This window comes from Leucopleurus acutus (assembly GCF_964270905.1).
Source record: "Leucopleurus acutus genome assembly, chromosome: 6".
NCBI lineage: Eukaryota > Metazoa > Chordata > Mammalia > Artiodactyla > Delphinidae > Leucopleurus > Leucopleurus acutus.
The window spans coordinates 111642398-111666258 of record NC_139149.1 but is presented as its reverse complement, the minus strand read 5'-3'; the positions used below and the strand labels follow the sequence as shown (position 1 = coordinate 111666258).

At 39.5% G+C, this 23861-nt stretch overlaps 1 protein-coding gene across 4 annotated transcripts in view; it reads right to left on the bottom strand.

Moving 5' to 3' along the window:
• The window catches only part of GIGYF2 (GRB10 interacting GYF protein 2), a 126199-nt gene extending 103616 nt beyond the window's left edge, over window positions 1-22583 (bottom strand). For 2 of the 4 annotated variants that reach the window (XR_014326274.1, XM_082840840.1), the window contains exons 1-2: window positions 22525-22583; window positions 17193-17256 (exon numbers count right to left, since the gene is read on the bottom strand). The gene's annotated coding sequence lies outside the window, so the exon portion shown is untranslated. Of the gene's footprint in view, window positions 1-17192; window positions 17484-22524 lie in introns of those variants that run through there. The other 2 variants (XM_082840842.1, XM_082840841.1) reach the window with 2 other exon arrangements.
• Between the last annotated feature and the right edge of the window lie 1278 nt (window positions 22584-23861).

Below are 23861 nucleotides of genomic sequence, written 5' to 3'. Positions count from 1 at the left end.
AAACCACATGAAGATAAGCTTGTTGTGGTTTGCTAGTGAGACTTGACACTGCACAATCCATGTGGCCACATGCAGCAGCCCTGAAGTATTTAGAGGAAAAATTAAACAGTTCAGACTGCTTTTAAGAACTTCACAAGCACCAAATCACTGAATTTTAAATCAATGAGAGAATAATGGAGCACTCTCTTAAGAAATGCTTCATCGCCAACACCCTTAATGACATGACACTACACGGGTGGGGAGAGGGAAGAAGAAGGAGACTTCTACAGTCCTAAGTTTTTCACAATTTAGAAGAGTCAGACTTAATGTGTAGAAAGCTGAAGAATATCTTAACCAATTTACTTCACTTTTATTTTCCTTTTTATATATGCACAAAATATATACTATATAATAAAAATCTATTAGCCTTATTTGCTAAATAAGTTTAAAAGAACTCTTTTTCAAAATGTAAAATAAAAAGTCTAAGTAATTAAAAAACTGTGCCAGCGTTTACTTGGCAGTATGATTTCTTTCTTAGTAATATATAAAACGAAGAAGCTCACAACTGATGCATGTTAGATTCAATTAAATTATGGTACATCCCAAATGAAATCACTTGTCAAAGTAGTGATAAGTCAGGTAAGGTGCCCACTGTAGATTAGGACAAGTATCCTGCTTAAAAATCAGCTGTGTAAACTTATTTAGCATAAATCAATTCAGTGTGCTTTAAAAAAGTACGTGGACCTACTTGGCTAACAAGCAGACCTGTAGAGACTACAACTATAAGATTTTATTGTAACACAAAACATCCTGAAGGAGTGTTTTTAACCACCATTTTAAACTCCACATAGCCAAATGTTTTATATTCAAACCCCTATGGACTTTGGACTTTGACCACTGGAAAACAGCTCTGAATTAATAAAGCAGGTCCAGATTTGAACCAGACTGCATTTATAAAGCAAGTGAATCTCAATTAAAAACTGAATTATTTGTGATATTTGTGAAAATACTAAAATCATTCTTAGAGATTTAATATTCTTTTCCCCTTTTAATTACTACAAGGCTACACAGGTCATGGAAATACAAACTCCAGGGGCGCCATTACCACAAAGGATGCAAATGGAGCCCCTAGAGTTGTGTTGTGCAGGCAGTGGTCTTGAGTTACAGAAGCCCTGGATGCAGGCAGCACCTAAAGAACATCGAGCAAGGAAACCTTTATCACTCATTCCACCTATAAACCTTTAGGTAGAGACAAAATACCATACAGCAAAAACATTAAAAGCTCAGAAGTTTTTTTAATGCCTTGAGCTGGGAGCCTAACCACCATTTACTACTTCCTATGGTAAGAGTTTTCTGGAGAACTTTTAAGAACCTAGAATAATAATCCAAGCAATTTAATTATCAACTAAAGAGACCTACGTTACTCAGAATGGTGTTCTGCTCATTCTCCTTTATGAATTAAAGCAGGAAATCTTAAAGCTATGACTGAAGAAATCTAAACATTTGAAGTACTGTAACTTCTAATCCTGAATTCCCCACCCCAGATTGCTCCTTCCAAATCAATTTAAATGAGCCCAGTTCTAATGTATTTATTTATATGTACTGGAGGGATTGTCTTACACGATGTCTTTGAATTATAAATTATTTGGAATGGAAAGTGGGACTTATTTCTCAATTGCCCTTTCTAAGGATGCAGTGAGGTATCAAAATTAGCATAGGCTTTGCCGTCACTTAAACCCCACCAAGCTAAATGTTGTCAATTCAAACCCCCAGCAGACTTGTGACCAATTAGAAAACAGGTCTGAATTTTTATAGCAAATCAGGATTTGAGCCAGACTCTGGAGGCTGCGCTCCCACCATGCTCTTCTGCCTCTTTAGACTGTATTTTATTGAAACAATTTCCTTCCTTTTCCTCCATGACCAGCAATATACTGATATATTTTTCCTATCTTCACTTCCTTCCTATTTAGTCACCATTCCCCAAAAGCTTCTCTCCTTTTCTAACTTCCCTCAGCGTACCCATTGTTTATTTAACTATAAATTCTGTGTAGATACTGTCTTGAGTCTTACTTACAATGGCGTTCTCTACCGACACTTCGGGTAGAACTCTGCCTGCTGAATCATGGGGGATCTAACATAGAACATGCAGTGGAGGTGCTGTCATAGCAAGAGCAACCAAAAATTCTTCCACAAATTTCTGAACTGCCCCCCATGCCTGCTGTGAATTACATATTTGACTTTTTTCTCCCATGACCTACGTGGCTTTCCAGCAGCCTGCTCCTCCCAGATATCCATCTAACAACAACTGATCAAGGTACCACTGTTTTCACCATCCACTGATCAGCCAGGTTCAAAAGCCTAGTCATCAGAAATTCATTCCTCTTCTCTATCCCTCATATCCAATCATTTTGCCTGAAATTTGGTCAATTCCTCCTTCAAGATTCCTTCTGCATTCTGCTTTCATTATAGCCAAACATCTGTTAACTCATGTCTGGATTATTACAATAAAATTCTAATCTGCTTCCCTGACTCAGCCTCTGATTACATCCAATAAGATCAATCTTTCTAAAGCACTGCTCTGGTCATGCCTACCCTTCTTTATAACAGTCACTAAACCTACTGTGTATGGTCAAAAATCCTCATATTTTCAGCTTCCCATCAATCTAACAATCTGCACCTTCTCAACTCAATCTCCCACTGTTTCACCTCCAAACTCAAAGCCAGATGATAACTTTCTACTTCTCTACTGCATTCTTCTTCTGTGGTTCTGGCTCATGCCATTCCCTTACCCCAGAAGGCTCACCCTCCCTCCTTTACAGTGGCTTATACAAAACCAAGGATCCATTCAAATAAACACTCCATAAAATATTTCCCAAAGTAGAAGAAGGAAAATCTAAACAAAGGGTGCAGAAATGGAATGGAATCTATAGCATGCAATACTGGCAGTGGGGTGCTTTTTGAATCTGTATAGAAAAGCTTTAAAGGAAAGAGAAGACGGAAAAGAATCAAATTTGGGAGGAAGGACACACCGTTTTGGACAAAATGAATGTGAGGTGCCTGAGGAGCCATCCAAAAGACCATAATATACATACACCTGAAACTCCAGTGTAGAGTCAGGATAAGAGACATAGATTTGGAAGTAAATCTACAGAATTGAAACCAAAAATTCAATGAAACTATCCCAAAGTAGGAATCAAGAAGGGACAAGCTCAAGAGACAAGAACAAAGCCTCTGCAAACACTGTGCAGGAGGATACGGGAAGGAAAAAAAAGACCATGTAGTTAGGTATCTCTAGCCCTAACCTTTCACCTAAAATCAAATTCACTGACTCTAGCTTTCTCCACATTCACTTTACCTGAAGCAGAAAGGAGAAAAAGCTAGGTTCTTTTTGGGGAGATTATCCATTTGCTCAATAAGGCTAAAAACTAAAGTGAAGTTTGGTAAAGCAATGGTCATATCACAGAAGTCTTTGTATTTTATATCTCAAGAGCAATGAAAGGCTATGAAAAGATTTACGCAAGAAAGTGTCCAGGATGAAATGTGCACTGTAGAAAGATCATTCAGGATGCCAGGAAGAGAATGCATCAGTAAGAGCTAAAGAGAAAGGAGGGGCGTTATAAATCCAACAGATTGTATGTATCTACATACCAGTAGAGAAGAGAGAGCAGTAATGATTAATAAGTATATTCACTAACATGAAAAAATGTCAACAATATGTTAAGTGTTCAAGACAGGTTATAGAATACAGAGAATATAATTATATTAAACACATTTTAAAATACATTCTTAGTGGGTACATATAGATATGCCCACAGATGTTCATATTCTGAATGGTGGAATTATGAGTAATTCTTTTCCTAGTAAGTTACTAATTTGTGTTAACAAAGATAGCACTGGCAAAGAAAAAAATTGGACAAATTCAGAAGTTTCAAATATTGAAGTCAAAAAAGAGAAAGACTGAAAAATCTTCATTAACTCCCACAGTGAAGTCATTGTTGACTTAAGAGTACAGTTATAGAAGTGTGGTGAGGGACAGAGCCAGACTTCAGTGCTTGGGAGGTGAGGAAAGGAAGACTACAAATGCAGTCAACTTCTTCTAGAATCTTAGCTGCGAAAAGGTGAAGAGAAATGAAGCAGAGTAGAAAGAAAATTTCCCCTTTTATTTTAGATGAAAATATCCTAATGGAAAAGTACTAATAGTATTAAAAAGTAAAAAACAATTTAATAAAAATATGATAGAAATGAAGCTCTGAGAAGGCAGGGTGGATGGGGCTTCAGAGAACAAATGGAGAAAAAAACTATCCCTATCCACTTGTGACAAGAGCAAAGTATGTCCAAATGACTTAAGATACGTGCAAATTTATTTTTGTGGGGTTTTCTTTGGGGAGGTGGGGAGGAAGAGTAAGCTGTGGGGAATTCACATTGATGGCCTCAATTTTCTCAAAGCAGTAGGCAAATGACAGAGCAGATGACAGGGTAAGGTTTGAGAAGAATGAAGAAAAGTTAGCTGCTGTGATCTACAATAGTATTGTTTTTTAAAAAAATAAACTTTATTTAGGAATAATTATGGATTTATAGAAATGTTACAAAGACATTACAGAAAGTTCCCTCAGTTTCCCCTAATATAAACAACTTACATTACCACAGTACATTTGTCAAAACTAAGACACCAACATTGGTACACCACTAGTAACTAAACTCGGATTTAACCAGTTTTTCCAATAATGTCCTTGTTCTGTTCCAGGATCTAATCCAGGACACCACACTACAGCTAGCTACACTAGTTCTGAAGGCCCAATCAAGATGGAGATGGCACCTATCTGCATGGCTGTGGGCTTCTTTCTCCAACTTAGCAGCCTGAGTAGAGGGCAGAGAGAGCTGACAACAGGACTGAACCTGGGTTAGGATTTTGTCAACACAGTAAACGGAAGAAAAAGAGGGCAAAGTGGAGGATGCTGGCAAAAGTGTGATTGAAGCACAGTGAGGAAGGAAGTAAAAACAGAAGATAGTTTACAAATTTGAGATGTTGGTAATGTCAAAAAGCAAGTATAGCAGGAATAAAAATGAAAGCACTAGACAAATTAGAGATGGAGGTAAGTCAAGGAACCAGGAGCCTGGGAAGATTGGATCAGTCATCCTATGGACTCTGAAGTAACTTCCAGATAATGGCAGAGAGAATAAAGAAGAAAATGAAGGATGATGCCCCAGGGTCTATATCTGATAACGAGGGGAACAGACAGTTGTATTGTCAGACAGCATGAACTTCAGAGGAAAAGAGATTTTGCAAAAAGGAGGAGAAACAATGGCTAAAGTGACTATACCTAATCTATCATCTAAGCTAGAAAATGTCTGTGTGAAAGAGATATTAATAATTACATAGAGACAACAGGAGCATTTCAGGCTGAATGGTCATCTGAGTAAAGAAACAGAACAGGCATGTGAATGGAAGAGGATGAAGATCCTGATGCTGTCTGCTGATTCACCTACCACTGTGCAGGAAAACAGTACTGATAACCTAAGAGGGATAAAGGGAAGGTAAAATTATCAGGGCAAGATGGGCTTCAGTTACCTTAACATCACTGAAAAACATACTTTGAATAGTTTAACACATGGAGAGGTAATAACACTCTCAACCTCCCTATTTTGGCCTCTATTCTCCTTTGGCTACTCCAATTCTAAGGATAAGGACCTCAGAGAAAGGTCTACCCTCAAATTTTAAATAGAGTTGACTTAAAAACAGCTGAGAGAATATTTCTACATACCTGCTATTTCAGACCTTGTCCACTATTCAAAATTCCTTATAAGTGAATTCAAGTAATATATTTCTTCTGCAGTTAATACCAGAAAGTTGGTCTTCTTCAATAAACTGCATCCTGTGCCTGACAGTGAACTTTATTTAATCTGGCCTTTTTGTCAACTTTTTAAAAACTAAGCTAAATCACTCCTCACTAGCAATTATTTTATCTCTGATTACTAGTATATAAGTATTTTTCTTTTTTTCTGTATATTTTTCTAGTTTTCCTGACATCCTCAGCTCCTCTTTGGGACCTCATCTATCACTCTGTGTGTACATGAGTACATGTTCAAGGGTGAAGAAAGAGAAGAAACCAACCTAGCCTTTTCTTACTGCTGGGTTTGCAACAAAGAAAAGGGAGACCCTGGCCTCACACAACCTGGCACTGTGTTGAGGAGTCAGATGTCTTCTGGGCACACGCAATCACTATCAACATGAGCAAGCTATGGATCTACGTAGTAAGTTCTGTCTGGACAAAGACAGCCAGGAGAAGCCAAAGCAGAATCAAAATCCGGCATAATGGCTAATTATGAAAGTTTTACTCTGAAAGTGTTCCCGATATTGCTTCCCAGGAGAAGTCTTGATATACTGATTAGCTACCACTATTATACTAACAATTCAAAACACATACTCCTTCGAAAACCCCCTGAATCTTTCTTATAAACAGTATCTACTACTGCAAATCTCCCTTACATGGGTATGTAAAAATTACCCAGAAAAAAACTACGGCAAACCTGGAATGAAGTCCAACCGGTACCATGCATGTGGTCTGTCAAAAGACTAACACAGAGGGCTTCCCTAATGGCGCAGTGGTTGAGGGTCCGCCTGCCGATGCAGGGGACACGGGTTCGTGCCCCAGTCCGGGAGGATCCCACATGCCGTGGAGCGCTGGGCCCGTGAGCCATGGCCGCTGGGCCTGTGCGTCCGGAACCTGTGCTCCGCTGGGGGAGAGGCCACAGCAGTGACAGGCCCGCGTACCGCAAAAAAAAAAAAAAAAAAAAAAGACTAACACAGAATGAACACCAAGGAACCTGAATCTGCCTCCACCTTCCCAACCTCTATTTTCCCAAAAGCGGAAAAAAGAGCTACTCCTCTAGCACTCTTCACATGTACCAAATAAATAGTTCTGTGCCCATTCCAACAAACAGCCATTTTTATCTTAGCCAAATCTGGATTAAGGTAACACAAAACTGGGGAATTCCCTGGCGGTCCAGGGGACAGGACCCTGCTCTTTCACTGTTGAGGACGAGGGTTCAATCCCTGGTTGGGGAACTAAGATCCCACAAGCCGTGGGGTGCAGCACAGCCCCGCAACAACAACAAAAAGATAACACAAAATTAATAACTCCACTCCTGCAAATTAGTTCAACCACTTTGGTAATATCTATTACATCTAAACATACACCTATCCAGCGATCGCACAATCCACTGCTAGACATACATGCAAGGAAAATTTCTACTAAGAGAAGAGTATAAGATATTCATAGTAGCTTTATTCATAACTACCAAAACCTGACATTTGTCTATTATGTTTATCAACACAAATGTCCATCAACAGATGAATGACTAAACAAATACAGGAGAGCTTCAAGGTTGGTGAAGGTGTGGAAACGATGGCACACCAAAGAGCTGTGAAGCTCTGCATCCCTTCCCACATACCTTGCCCTATGCATCTCTTCCATCTGGCTACTACTGAGTTAGGTAACATCATTAATAATGAGACAAACTGACCCCATGTGTTTCCTGATGTAATACACTAAGGAGAACACGGCATCACTTATGTTATATTCCTAACAATATGCATAAACTGAAATTAATCTTGAAAAAAAATCAGATAAGCCCAAATGGACAGACATAAAATCAATCAACCACAGTCACCAAAAATACCAATGTCATAAAAGACAAACGCTGAAGAACCATCCCAGATTAAGGGAGACTACAGAGATATAAAAACTAAGTGCAAGTATGATGCTTAACTCCATCCTGAACCAGCAAAAAATATGCTATAAGACACATTAAAGAGACAAATAGAATAATTTGAATAGGAGCTATGGATTAGACAATGGTATTGTATCAATGTTACTTTTTTATGATTCTGAAATTTTTACTGTGATTATGTACAAGAATGTTCCTATTCTTACAAGGTAACACTAAAATATTTAGAGGAAAAGGAGCATGAGGTCGGTAATGAACTCTCAAATGGAACAGAAAAAAATTACATAAATTTAAAATTGTATCAAAAATTATATACATACATATTGCATATAAGGAGAAAGAAAAAAGAAAATGAAAGATAAAGTAAATACAAGGAAATGTTAAAAACTGGTGACCAGGGAATTCCCTGGCGGCCCAGTGGTTAGGACTCTGTGCTTCCACTTTAGGGGGCACAGGTTCAATCCCTGGACGGGGAACTAAGACCCAGCATGCCGCACGACCAAAAAAAAAAACTAGTGGGCTTCCCTGGTGGCGCAGTGGTTGAGAGTCTGCCTGCCGATGCAGGGGACGGGGGTTCGTGCCCCGGTCCGGGAGGATCCCGCGTGCCGCGGAGCGGCTGGGCCCGTGGGCCATGGCTGCTGGGCCTGCACATCCGGAGCCTGTGCTCCACGGCGGGAGAAGCCACAGCAGTGAGAGGCCCGCATACCACAAAAAGACAAAAAGCAAACAAAAAAAAGAACTGGTGACCAAACTGGGTGAAGGGCATATGGAAAGTCTAAGTAATTTTTTGCAACTTTTCTGTAAGTTTGAAATTATCTCAAAATAAATTTTTTTAATTGTAGTATATTTACACAACAAAATACTCACCAACAAAAAAGAAAAGAACCAACTACTGATAACTGCAACAATATTACATGAATCTCAGACATTGTATCCAGCAAAAGAAGCCAGTCACCAAAGAATATATACTATATGATTCCTATAATGTTCAACAGGCAAAATAATCAATTTTGACAGATGTCAGAACACTGCTCACCATGGAAGTAGGGACTACTTACTGGGAAGAAGACAACGGAATCTTTTGGGGTGCTAGAAATGCTCACTATCTTGATTTAGGTGGTGACTACAGAACTATATGCACATGTAAAAAATTTTCCAAGGACTTACCTGGTGGTCCAGTGGTAAAGAATGTGCCTTACAATGCAGGGACGCGGGTTCGATCCCTGGTCAGGGAACTAAGATCCCACGTGCTGCAGGGCAACTAAGCCCACATGCCACAACTACTGAGCTCGCACACTGCAAACTACAGAGCCCACGTGCCCTGGAACCCACTCACTACAACTAGAGAAGAGAAAACCCGCACGCCACAACTAGAGAGAAGCCCGCGTGTCACAACGAAGATCCCGCACACCGCAACTAAGATCTGATGCAGCCAAAAATAAATTAAATAAATAAATAATAAATCTTTTAAAAAGAAATTTCCAACTATACACTTCAGATTTGTGCACATATTTACTATATCTTATACCTCAATTTTAAAAAGGTTAAAATAAACCATAAATGATTTAGCTAGAGGGAAAAAAACCAAGTACGATTAAAAATATTTTAATAGACATGAAACAAAACTATTTTAAATGCAAATCTTCTGATAACAAATATTAAATTCACTCCCTACTTAAATTTCTGTCATTAAAAAATTTTTGTACCACTATCTTGATAAAATAATCTGTATATCTGTCGACTCTTTTAAGACCATAAACAAGTCCACATTCAAATGAACCAAGACTCAGTCACTAGGCTAAAATATGTAGGTCTCAGATGCATTTTTTTCAAACTTCAGAAAAAGGCTAAGTGAAACAATGAAAAGAAAAGGTCCAACCATGAGAGGGGAACCACATATAGCACATCACTTATAATTGTATAAGACAGTAAGCAATCTTGTAAAAACAGCACATTCACTCAACAGACTACAGGTACAATAATGTCTGCACACAAAAGTATAATTATACATACAGTCAACCCTTGGTACCCGAGGGGGACTGGTTCCAAGACCCTCTGTGGATACCAAAATCCAGGGATGCTCAAATCCTTTACACTCAGCCTTCCACATCCAAGAATATGGAACCCGTGGATACAGAGGGCCAACTATGTCATAAATAGACAAAGAGAACATAAAAATAAAGAAATGTTCATGAGGTGGGATTAATGATTTTTTTCTATTTCCATAATTTGCAGTAATATTCTTCAATTACTTTAACAACAGTGTGTATCTTAACATCCATAAGACCTCCCGTCTGAAATATTTTTACAGCCCAAACATAAATGTCAAAGAAAGTTAACTTCTTTGGAACGTTAACCCGGTTTAAAAAAACAATTTTAAGGTACAAAAATAAAAGGAAATTCTCCTCCCATCTATTATAGCAGAAAACACATTTTCCTTCTGCACCCATCTGTATGACAATACCAGATGTCTTCATTTTTAAACATGCAAACTTTTAAAAATAATTTTTAAAATACGATCTGTTCACATATCTACTAATGATAAAACTTCATGGAACAAAATCAGGCTTCCATTATTCACTTTATTACTAAACATTTATCTTAAAGAACTGACAGGACTTCCCTGGTGGCGCAGTGGTTGAGAGTCCACCTGCCGATGCAGGGGACATGGGTTCGTGCCCCGGTCTGGGAAGATCCCACATGCCACGGAGTGGCTGGGCCTGTGAGCCATGGCCGCTGGGCCTGTGCGTCTGGAGCCTGTGCTCCGCAACAGGAGAGGTCACAACAGTGAGTGGCCCACGTACCGCAAAAAAAAAAAAAAAAAAAAAAAAAAGAACGGACAAAGAACTCCCCTCACACCCCAGGAAGCCAGAATTGTCTACATCTCTCTGGATCGCACATTTTTATATGAAACTTTGCAAAATACTATTTATTTCTATGTTAATTATCCTTTTCATGGAATATCTTCAAAAAAATTATAGATGCTCTGTTGGCTTTTCTCCTCATCCTAAAAAGAATTTAAATTCCTAATTTACAGTGTTGAAATAAACACTGCAATCCAAAACAGTCTGAATCACTACCCATTGCCATGAAACTAAGGTCAACTTTATTCCTAACAGCCACAAAGCAAGATAAATGGATAAACACCATTATAATGACCATACCTTGGAATATCCTCATCAATAAACACACCTAATTACTGATACATGCCGCAACATGGATGCATCACAAATATTACGCTGAGCAAAAGAAGCCATACCCAAAAAGAATACATACTGAATAATTCCATTTATATAAAATTGTAGAAGAGGCAAAATTATCTATAGTCACAGAAAACAAATCAGTGGTGGGAGAGGGGAAATGACTGCAAAAAAGAAGGAGGAAAGTTCTGGGAGTGATGAAAATGTTACCTATCTTGACTGTGGTTTTGGTCCCATAAGTATATACACTTGTCAAAACTCATCAAGATGTACACTTAATACAAGTATACTTAAAATGAAGGTATTTTATTGTATATAAATTAAACCTCAGAAAGTTAATTTTTAAAAAGACTAAGCTTACTAAAAGCAGACTGCCTCCCTCAAAAAGCAATGCATTTCAAGACTAACATTTTATATTTCTTTTATGTTAAACTGCCTTTCTTTAAATCTATTAAAATTGATGTTAAATAAAGTTTTGGATAATATTTAAAACTGAGAAACACTCTCTAGAACTGTGCCATCTTACATAGTACCCATTAACCGTATGGGTCTATATCAAGTTAAATTAATTAAAATTTAAAATCTAGTTCCTTGTGGGGGAGGGAAGAGAGTAACTTTACAGTGGACAAACCTGACAAAGTATGAAAGTCAACCAAGTATCAAAGTTAATGTTAACAGTGATAATCAGTCAATATTAACAGTTATAAATCAGTATATGCTCTTGATATGATGTGATGAAAATGGCACTTTGCCTCTGTGGTCTTCCTCCCAAAAACCCATGACCCATAACCAGGAGAAAAAAATCACACAAATTCCAACAGGGAGGCATTCTACAGAACGCTTAATCAATACTCCTCAAAACTGTCAAGACTGTTAAAAACAGGGAAGTCTGAGGAACTATCACAGCCAAGAGGAGCCTATGGATAACTGACTAAATGTAATGGGATGTCCTGGATGGGATCCTGACATAGAAAAATAAACTCAGGAAAACTAAGGAAATCTGAATAAACTATGGACTTAGTTAATAAGCAATACTGGCTAACTAATTGTAACAAATGGACAACAGTAACGTAGGACGTTAACAATACAAAACCTGGGTGTGGTATACGTGGGAGCTCTCTGTACTATCTTCTCAATTTCTCTGTGAATCTAAAACTGTTCTTAAAAATAAAACCTGTAAAAATAAGAGGACTTGAGTTGTAATAAAAAAGTGAAGGTTTTTTACATTTTAAAAAATGCGATTCCCTCAGTCACACTAACCACACGTCAAGTGCTCCACAGTCACATGTGGCTAGTGGCTGCAGTATTTGACAGTGCAGATTTATAGAACATTTCCATCACAGCAGAAAATTCTGTGGGACAGCGCTGGTGCAGAAGACTATTTTTATGGGACCATTTTAGAAGAGTATTTTATAACTGATTGCAACTTATGAATAAATTTGTATCTACCCAGAATTAAAAACCCTCACTGAAATCTAAAAATCCTCAATGATATGTTTATTCCAGTTTCTATTTCAAACAACTCCTTTTTTTTTGAAAACTCTTTTTAAAAAGTCAACGTAATATCAATATATATAAATGTAATACTGAAAAATGTTCCACTCCCCAGAGCAGCAATTCCCCAAAACACTTTCAAGATATCCAAGATGGCAAAACTGTTAATACTAAGATATTCTTTGCATTTTTCCCTATGTTGGCACTGCACTAATCATGGGTAAAACTGCTGGCACCTTAGCACCATTCAAATTAATGGCACCAAACTACAGTAGTCTTCACTGCCATGTGCCATATATTCACAAGAGAGGAAAAAAAGCCAGGTTTACTTAACAATGCCCTTTATAAAGCAGTAAAAACTATTAATTTTTATTAATCCTGGTCCCTGTGTACACAGCTTTCTAATATTCTTAACGTGATGAAATGAGAAGTACACATAAAGCACTTCAGCTGCACACCAAAGTCTCAAAGAAAAGCATTTATGTGACAGCTAACTGCTTCTGCTCATGAAACATCATATTGATTTGAAAGAGCTGACACACAAATTAAATTATCCAGACCTGGGTATATAGCAGACATTTTTTTCAAAATGAATGAAACAAGACTGTCACTTTAAGGAAAACAATTGATAGTACTTGTTGCCAATTATAAAACTTGAGCTTTCAAGCAAAAGTTAAAATTTTAGAAAACTTCTATTCATTACCATGAGCTTGACGAGTTTTTCTAGTACTTATACTTTCCAATAAGTAACGGCTTTTCTGATGGGTGTTGATATTAATGAATGTGTTTTTTTGATACTGCATAATATAAAATATCCATTTAATGCACAAGATAAACCAACAGATTTTAATGTAATGTAATATAAAAGTGCACTGATATAATTCAAATTTCACATTGCAACTAACCTTTATAAACTACTACTTGTCTAATTTTAGTGTAATATCAAAGAAAATCTGCAATTATCTGAAAAAGCTCTTAAAATATTCCTCCCTTTTCCAACTACATACACATCTCTGTGAGGATAAATCTCCTGCACAGACTTCAACTAATACAATAAACAGCAACGGGTTGAATGCAGAAGCAGCTGTGAGAATCCAGCTGCCTTCTACAAAGCAAGTCATAAAAAGCAATTTGTGAAAAGGTAAAACAGTGTCACTCTTCTCAGCAAATTTTTTTAGAAATGTTTTAGAAAATAGGTATTTTTCATTAAAAATATATTTATGTTAACATGTAAAGAAACTACTGCTATTTTTAAATAAATTAATAAACCATTTTAAATTTCTCAATCTCATAAAGATAGATATAACTGAAAAATCAAAAGCTCTTTGGGGTCCTCTAACTCTTAAGAAGGTAAAGGAGTCCTAAGATAAAAAGTTGCGAACATCTATCTCAGAGAAAGAGGAAAAAATGACAAATAAAAGAAATACATAAATTAACATAAAACGAACACACATACCCTGGAAAGCATATCAAGAGGCATAAAATATCCCTAACAACAAGAACACCAAGATTCAAATAGGACACTTATTCAAAGAATATCTAGGGTTTTAAAAATGTATCTTTTCCAAGGACAGAGAAACTTTCCACATTTTGAAATTTACTTATATGACTTCTGACTGCCTCTACCACTAGGATGTAAGTCCCATGAAGACAGGTGTTTTGCTCACCACTATGGCTAGCCCAGCACCTGGAACGAAGAAGGTATTCAAATATTTGTTGGATTGAAAACAAAAAAAAAGCCAGAAGACTTAAAAACAGAACACACCAAGGCCTCTATTCAAATTATAAAGATGACATTTTACAATCAAAATGTATCTATTTACATAGCAATAACAATCGTAACCGCTACCATTTATTTACTATGTGCCAGGCATTGTATTGGGCATTTTACTTTTAATTCCCAAATCACCATGGGATATACTTTACAGTAAGGAAAATCAGCCTCCAAGAGGTTAACTTATTTATCTAAAGTTACAGGTAGTAAATGACAGAAAATTAAACCTACATTTCTCTGCTTAATAGCCACAAGCTTTTTCTCTACATACTGACATAGTGCTCAAAACTGCATGGTTACCTTTTTTTTTTTTCCCCATTTCCTTGCAATTTTCAGGGGAATTCATTTTGTGGAAGTCCTTTTTCTCCTTTTTCCAATCTCCTTCTCTTTTCCACTATCCTCCAACTTCTACCCCTCTGCATCACTCACTTAAGCAATACAGTGAGCTCTCTAGTTGAGGAAGAGTATATCTTCTCATAACACACTATCAGAAACTTCATTAACAATGACAGAAGTAATACGAAAGATTACATAAAGAGTGTCAGATTCCAGAACATGAATTAAGGCTCTCTGACCCACTGATCTTGCAAGATGGCTTCATCCAGTTACTCAACTGGCCACGATTTGGGTAACAACATCTCAATTCCCAAGGGGCTAATCATGAAATCTGGATGTAACCATCTCTTCAAGGACTGAGCCATGATTTGCCAATTATTAAGTACCAAGACAGTACCTCTGCCAATTCTTTGTCAGTCTCTGCAAGCAAAGGACCAATACTGAAGTGGCCAGAGCTCCCAAGACTTCCTCCAGGTTCAGGACAACTAGAATAAAAGGAGCTTTGTTCCCAAAGAACATACTGGCCACAATATCACTACAAGAAAAAGCTATTACTGTTACTGCCATTCTCCCCACTGCTTCTGAACAATATATGTATGTTTCTCTTTTTTCCCCCCTTTTGGTGAAAGGAGAATAAAATTAGCAACCACTTAACTATTCAAGGAAAAATTACAATGCCATAAACATTACCATATCATTTGATAATCTCACCACAAGCCAATCTTTTCCAGAGAGGGATGCCCAGAGCCTGTGAAAGTTTTACACTGATGGTGTGGAAATCTTTTTAAGCCTCACAAAGCCCTACATATGCTTTACCTCAACATCCAGATTAAAGAATATGTACAACATGAGAAAGGACTCTTCCACCTTATAAATCAATTTAGCTGCAATCTGCTAAAGAAACCTTGGCTGGAAAAAAAAAAAATCATAGGAGGTCACATCTGTGGTCTGTCATTCCATACATCATTCTATAATAGATCACTTTGATTAATAATTCCTATGCTTTGCGTCAAAATCTGGATACACTGATATACTAACATAACAAGATGTGAGTTATAAAAAATGACTTAAGCAATTAGATGCTACCAAGTACATACAAGCTACAAACAAAAATAAAGAGAACTTCAAAATGCTCCATTAAAAAAAAAAGTTTGCAGGGCTTCCCTGGTGGCACAGTGGTTAAGAATCTGCCTGCCAATGCAGGATACAAGGGTTCAAGCCCTGATCTGGGAAGTTCCCACATGCCGCGGAGCAACAAAGCCTGTGCACCACAACTACTGAGCCTGCGCTCTAGAGCCCGCGAGCCACAACTACAGAAGCCCGTGTGCCTAGAGCCCGTGCTCTGCTACAAGAAAAGCCAACGCAATGAGGAACTGGCCGCCACTAGAGAAAGCACGCACCCAGCAAGGAAGATCCAACACAGCCAAAAATAAATAATTTTTTTAAAAGTCTGCCTCAATATTACCTAATAATTCTAGTATACAAAAACATGTAATATAAAAGTTTATACTGTCTCCCTGATCCTTTCCCAAAAGTGAAAGTCCCTGCTACCACTCAAATAATGTGAATATAGATTCATATATAGAAGTCCTACCCTTCAAATTCTCTATGGCTTCCTCATAATCAAGTGTTATTTAATACTGTAAAAAGTACACAGAAATTAAAATTTTAACAGCAATCAATGAAAAATAAATAAACAATGAATTTTTCCACAAACTAAGTGTCTTATTTGCTTATGTTCATTTACTAAGCCTTTACCCTAGATGGTCCTCTGAACCCCCAAATCAAGAAGGTTTGTTAAACACTGCACTAGGAAGTTCCAAGAATGCTTGGTGAGACCTACTAGGCCTCATTCACCGAAAAGATACGCATATATTTTAACTCTTCAGGACATGGAAATTGAAACTGACAAGAATACAGGCATTTTTCTAGGAAAAGGAAAAACATCTAGAAGCTTCTGTGGGATTCTGCCTCAAAAAGGCTACATTCCACCTCCTCTGAGACCTGCCCCCACTCTTAGGAGTGGGACCTTTCAAGACCCCAACCCCATGGCCACACTAATTGGACCAATAATGGAAATTTGGACCAAGTTCAACCAATCAAATTTTCCCTCCCAGGAATCTGAAGTGGGGACACTGAGCTAATAACCAGTTGGCTAGTGGCACTAGAGCTTGAGTTTCTATGTGGCTCCAAGAATGAAGTAGCAATTTTCTTCTGTTTTTGTTAAAGCAGAAAAGACCAGAGTGTGGAAAGACAACTAAAGCAAGATATAAAGAGACAAGAGATGACACCTACTAGCCAGCAAGGAGAAAAGTGCTCTCTGGACCACCGTGTCTCCTGAATGCTTCCCATGGGGTTTCTGGTTCATGTCCTTCATGAAGCCAGCTGCTCTTGGGTGCCTTCAGGTACCTCCTTACCCTTCCCCTCAAAGCACTCCTCTTCCTGTTTCATACCATCAAAAAATCATTATGACAATTTAAGACACAAATTCACACCAGGATCAATGCAGAAAGGGTATGATTATTCTCTCGGTTCATAAGGGATCTGAGTGGTACCAGAGAAGTTGTTTCTATCTATAACTTCAGGAGAAATAATAGGACAAAAATAACCGGAGCCTTAAAAGCAAAAATTATCTGTTTGCATAAGCCCTCAGGCTTTGTGCTTCCCTTCAAAACTCACCTGTTCAAAAGTTCTGCTGGTTCACAGCAGGAGGTTTGAGCAGACTTTATTCAGGTCCTTTTAACACTGCAAATAATAAAAGTATTAAAGTAAATAACTCAGCAATCTCTTAGGAAACGTTAGAAACGTAATTTTTATCATGAATATGCTTTACAAGAAATGGATTCCAAACCTGGTTAAAATATTAGAATCACCTGATATGCTTATAATCTATATACCCTGTCCTAACATCTAAAGCGTCTCTCTCAGTAGCTCTGGAATGGGACTGAAAAATATATATTTTTAACCGAAGTTCTAAGTGATTCTGATGAAACTAAAAAATGAGCACCACCATAGGGTTTCAGGAAATGATTATTTAGGGTTTTCATCCAAAACTACATTACAGGGATTTGGTATTAACTTTTTTAACATATCTGATAGAAAAATGACAGCTAGCAAGACGGCAATACAGCATGTATCTTATGCAAATAATCAATGAGCCCCAAGGTGTGACCAGTGCCAAAACGTCCAAGGAGCAAAGCTCCAGATGTGCCTTCAGCTGCAAAATCACAACCTTCTTTTAATGCTCTGATGAGACAATATCTTAAAAATCCACAAGATGGTGACATTTCAAGTGACAAGGAGTGGACTGAAACAACAGCTCTAAGAGATTTCTTAGCTAAAATCAAATGATGCTTTGAAGGCTGCTACTAAAAAGTCAAAAAACAGTAACTAAAAATTAAAGTTGACAATTTTACTAACAGCAAGAAAGCAACTTGAAAAAGCCACTTCCACCTCTGATTTAATTTTTCAAAAAAGTAGCCATGTTACAATGTCCAAAAGGTCATCCAACTTTATCCACTGCACTCTACTTTTTATTTTTTGGCTGCGTTGGGTCTTCGTTGTTGCTCGTGGGCTTTCTCTAGTTGCAGCGAGCACAGGCTCTAGGCTCGTGGGCTCTAGAGCGCAGGCTCAGTAGTTGTGGCACGTGGGCTTAGCTGCTCTGCAGCAGATGGGATCTTCCCGGACCAGGGCTTGAACCCACGTCCCCAAGCATTGGCAGGCGGATTCCTAAGCACTATGCCACCAGGGAAGTCCTGCACTCTACTTTTTATAAGAGCAAGCAGAAGCAAAAGAGGGGAGAACTAGGTAATAAAAACTCTTCTCTGGGCCTAACTCAAGAGAATAAGCTCTAGGGTATCTCCTATTATTATAACTATAAATAAAGTTCAATTTCAATGAAACTCTGTAGTTACCAAGAAAATATAAAATTGTGTTCCTTAATTACTTGAGGTAAGGAAGTGTATCATACTTTGAAACTATTTTTATAAAATTAATTTTGGCCACTTAAGAGAATATTCTTGGGGCTTCCCTGGTGGTGCAGTGGTTGCGAATCCGCCTGCCAATGCAGGGGACACGGGTTGGATCCCTGGTCCGGGAAGATCCCACATGCCGTGGAGCAACTAAGCCCGTACACCACAACTACTAAGCCTGCACTCTAGAGACCGTAAGCCACAACTACCGAGCCTGCGTGCCACAAACACTGAAGCCCACGTGCCTAGAGCCCGCGCGCCTAGAGCCCGTACTCCGCAACAAGAGAAGCCACCACAATGAGAACGCAGCAGCGAAGAGAACGCACACAATGAGAACGCCACCACAATGAGCGCAGCAACGAAGACCCAACTCAGCCAAAAATAAATAAATAAATAAAATAAATTTATTTTTAAAAAAGAGAATATCCTTTTGTTTTTCAAACCTCTCCCCTCTTCTCCCTCAACCTCAAATAAAATTATGGGCAATCCAACAAAGGTATCATTCTGTATTCCTATATAATTAATCTAATATATTTCTCAGTTATCTGAGAGCATAAAAAATGATAAAATGCTATCCTGGTCAAGAAATATTAGGAGTCTAACTATAAGTACTTGACTGTGGAATAAAAATCTACTTATATTTTTAAAGACATGCAATTCTTCAGGGCATTAAAAATGAATGGAAATATTAGGACTTAATCACCATAAAATCCTAGTGGGGGTTAAGGACGAAAAAAAAACTTGGGTTCAGAGTTTTACAACAATCACCAAATAATGTTAAGTCTATTAGAACTGCTGAAGAAAACAGACATTGAAATTGCCTCTAATATACCTGGATTAACACCAACATAGGCTGTAGATTCAACCTAATGAGACTGGTCCCACTATAATCTATAAGAAATAGAATAAAACAGTACTGAAAATTTAGTCGTCAGGGGCTAACAGAGAATGGCAAATGAAGTCAGTCTTAAAAAATGGAACAAATCAAAGATCCTTTAGAAGGGCAAGGATAAACAGGACAGTAATAATCTGGTCACCCAAAATGGTTCTCCCAGATAGCAATCACTATCAATAGTGTCATCTTCCAGTGTGAAGGTCAACAAAAATATAGACATATGGAATACTAAAACGCAGAGTCATGAGAACAAATGAGCTGATATGACATCAAAGACATTATAATTTGGAACTGTGATTTCAAAAACTCACCAAAGGAACAAGAGAGAGAAATGCAATTCGTTAAAACACTATCTCCTCACTAGCATCACTATGCCTCCTCTTGGCCAAGGAGCTCCACTCACACCCTGAAGTCGCAATTCCTAACTTCTCCTGATTTTCAGGCAAGCCAAGACAAATTCTTTTTCATATATGCAACTCACCAACAAAAGCATTTCAAAGCCAAAATATTAAATTCCTCAGATGAATTAAAATGAAAGAGAACATTTATGAAAGCTCAGTAATAAGAATATGGAGATAAGCTGAAAGAAAATCATAAAAAAATTTTTTCCAAGAAAAAGTCTACTAGTATAAAATTAATTGAAGAACTAGTCTGAAAGGTCAAAGCTGAGGAATAAAAAACTCAGCACAGAAAGTTCTACACATGTAAAATGCTATAAAAGATATACAAACAAGTTAGTTGAACAGTCCCTGAGGAACTTAAAACTAGGCTGGACAACACAGAAATCATTAAGAGGAATTCTTTACCATTAAAAACAACGTGAGTTAATACACTTCTTCCAGGTTATATTCCTTAATGACCTGTGTCTAAATTTCAAAGGAAATTCATTTCCCTACATTTTCAAATATTCTGAAGTAATTCAAAGATCCTCTTCTTAGAAAGCAATTTCTTTTGAAAACTCCTTTTATCATCAATCTCATTTAAAAACTTTTACTTTTGAGAAAGCTATTTCATGACAATTTCCTGAAATACATTATATGAGCATCCTGAATTTTCCAAATTGGGGGAGGGGAAGGGTGTCCTGTTGGAGGAAAGAGGTGTGGAAGAAGACTCCAGGGCAACTGAATAACCCCACTCATCTTAGAACCAGTGAGCTGGGTACACACTTCGTACTAGGTTCCCTAGTGATCATGCCTCTCTGGCTAGGCTTAGCCTCCATACTCTTCCCAGCCACACACGATCTGCTCCCACTTCAGTTTCTGCCTCAGGGTCTTTGCCCTCGCTTCCCTAGCCTGGAGCATTCCTCCTCCAGAGAGCCACAGGAATAGATCCTTTACCTGTGTCAGGTCTTCCCTCAAATATTAGCTTCTCCCCATGGCGTTCCCAGGGCACTCCTCCTAAAATTAACCCCTCCCCCAGCTCCCTATTATCCTATTACCCTGTCTCATTTTTTTCCCACATCACTTATCACTACACTATATATCTTACCTAAGTATGTATTTATCTCTCTAGGAATGAGCTTCATGGAAACAGGAATTTTTGGTCTGTTTTGCTCCCAGCACCCACCAGTGTAGTAGGATCTCGATATTCTTCAAACAAATGCACAAATGAAAGAATAAATGAATGGAAGCATATAGTCCCTTCTCCCTCTTCAGTCTCAAAATCCAAAAATGCTTTGTCCGGTATAGAAAAGGTTCAAAGTCCTTTCTTTTCTAGTGAATCACCACCATCACCATTGTATTCCCCAGTAGTAAATGTCAAAAAGACTGTGTGACATTTCTCCAGATACATACCACTTTTACTTTTTTTTCCTAGTGTCTTCTACTGAGGTAACATTTGATGTAACAGGAAAGTACATATTCCAATTTGAGCACTCTGAAAGCTGCTACACTAGTTAAAACACATAAAAACACCCACAAATGAGACAACGCTTTGTGTTCTAACCAAAACAAACTCTGAAAGGCCAGAGCTGCAAATATTAGAAAGATGAAAGTTAATGTTCAGAAAGGATGACAATTTTTTTTTAATCTAGAAAATCACTAGATTCTAAAAAGGAAATACTATGTAAGGAAAGAATATCTTCCATGCATACAAACTGGGAATCAAAACTGCCTATAATCCAAGGTATTTAACATTGACTAAGTATAATCCAAGGTATACAACACTGGATAAGAATCTGCTCACAGGTTCTGGCCCCTTCCTCAATTTCTTGCAAGTTAAACTGAAATACTTACCTTTCTTACAGAGAAATTAGGTGTGCTTAAGTGCTCTTTCAAGGAAAGAAAAAATTTAAACAAAAACAACAGTGCTAGATAAATGCAAAGCAACGTTACTGCTTCCCAAACACAGTCACACAACCTGCTTTCTTGACACCCCCCCTTCTCTGATCGCTTGGTTTATGTTTCAGCCACAAAACTGAAATATTCTGAGTGCTTCGTGGGGAAATACTGTCACTTAAGGCTAATGCCCATTTCAACCTAATGTGAATGTTCGGGTCCCAAAGCTGCCATGGGTTCTACCTTCCCAACCTCCGTCCCAGGTTCCGATCATGGATCCACCTGGCTTCAGGCCTGGTCCAGACCCAGTCCTCTCGCCACGGAAGGAATCTCCCCAGTGCAGATGCTCGGCGAGGAAGGCAAGGGCGCATCTCCCAGAGGCCAGGTGTGGGGAGGAGCGCGGGCAGGAACAGCTGTCTGGCCGCAGCAGCTGTTACGCCGGGCACCCCGAGGCTGGGCGGGTGGCTGGCCCCGAGGACCAGGTAGTAGAAGGCGAGCCCTCTGGCCCTAAGCAAGCCGGCCTGACACTGGCCATCCCACCACCCTCTTCCCTTCCTCGGCTCCCACGGCGATGCCAACGGGCCCCGGAAGAAGGGGCTCTCCAGCTCGGCAGCCGAGACGCGCCCGGGCCCGGCTTGCCCCCGGCCGGGGAGTCACTCCGACCCCGCACCTGAACTGTCCCTTCGCCTGACGCCCGAGCCGGCCGCCGCGACTGCCGGGCGGCCTGGGGGTGTCCATGCGGCTGGGCCGGGTCAGGCCAGAGCGGCGGGGAGGCGAGCGCGGGCGGCAGGCCCGGGAGACCCAGGCGGAACGGCGGAGCCGGGGCGCGAAGCGCAGCCGGGCTGGGGAGCGAGACCGAGTCACTGGTTACCTGCGGTCCGGGACAGGGAGTCTCTCAGAACCCAAGTCAGTCCTCAGCCTCAACAACACAAGATGGCCGACACGTCCCCACGCACGTCACGTGACAGCGTGCTCGTTTCGCCACGCCCCCTGCTCTGCCCTCGCCCCGCCTCCCCTCCCTCCCATTTTCTCCAGCCTCCCACGACATCCTTCCTTTCCGCAGCCTCCCTCCCTTCTTTCCCGGGCACGCCCCTGCCCGAGCCCCGGATGTCAGGCTGGAGGAGGGCGGGGCCGCGGCAGGGCGCAAGCGCCTACGAGTCCTTTGGCCGGCGCTCCCTGCCTGCCCTTGAGTTGAGTAGAGTTGGTGTCCAGAGCTGGAGCTGGGCCAAGCGCCGTGTGACTCACCGTCTTCTGCGCCCAATCCAGAGCCCATTGGCAGTTCAAAAAGCTCTGCATCATTTAGGAGCTGATTTTCCACACCAGAACTTTTAAACAGGTTTTCATCCAGCATTTTCCTGCCCGTTTGCCATCCTAGAGAAAATAGGGAAGTGACAAAAGCTGAGGTTCAAAGCAGTTTGTCTGCTTGTTAACGGTGCCGGAAAAACTGAGAATTCATTCTAGATTCTTGGAATGTGACAGCAGGGGAGGACTTTAGAGCTCCAGCTCCGTCCTAGTGCATCCGGGACTATAATTCTTTGACCTAAAAATCTCCCAATTGGGGGTTGCCAAATGAAATACAGGCCACCAGCGATATCAGGGACATAACTTACACTAAAAGATTATTCATCGTTTTCCTGAAATTCAAATTTAAGTGAGCGCCCTGTATTTTTTTTCTATATTTATTTATTTATTTATTTAACTTTATTTTTGGCTGCGTTTGGTCTTCGTTGCTGCGCGCGGGCTTTCTCTGGTTGTGGCGAGCAGGGGCTACTCTTCATTGCGGTGCGTGGGCTTCTCACTGCGGTGGCTTCTCTTGTTGTGGAGCACAGGCTCTAGGCGCCTGGGCTTCAGTAGTTGTGGCGCACGGGTTTAGCTGCTCCGCGGCATGTGGGATCTGCCTGGACCAGGCCTCGAACCTGTGTCCCCTACATTGGCAGATGGATTCTTAACCACTGCGCCACCAGGGAAGTCCGGGTACCCTGTATTTTTATTTGGTACATCTGGCAGCTCTACTCTTCTCAGGTCATCCCGTTCTTTCCTTGTGCCTCCAACCTCTTACTTATTTATGGGATCCTTCCCATTAGCTTTTAAAAATACTCAAATGTCTTTCATCTTAAAAGTTAATGTTAAAAACTCCAATTCCCCCTCCAACAACCTCCCTACCTCTCTGTTCCCTTTCAAAGCCAAACAGCACAAAAGAGGTGTGTA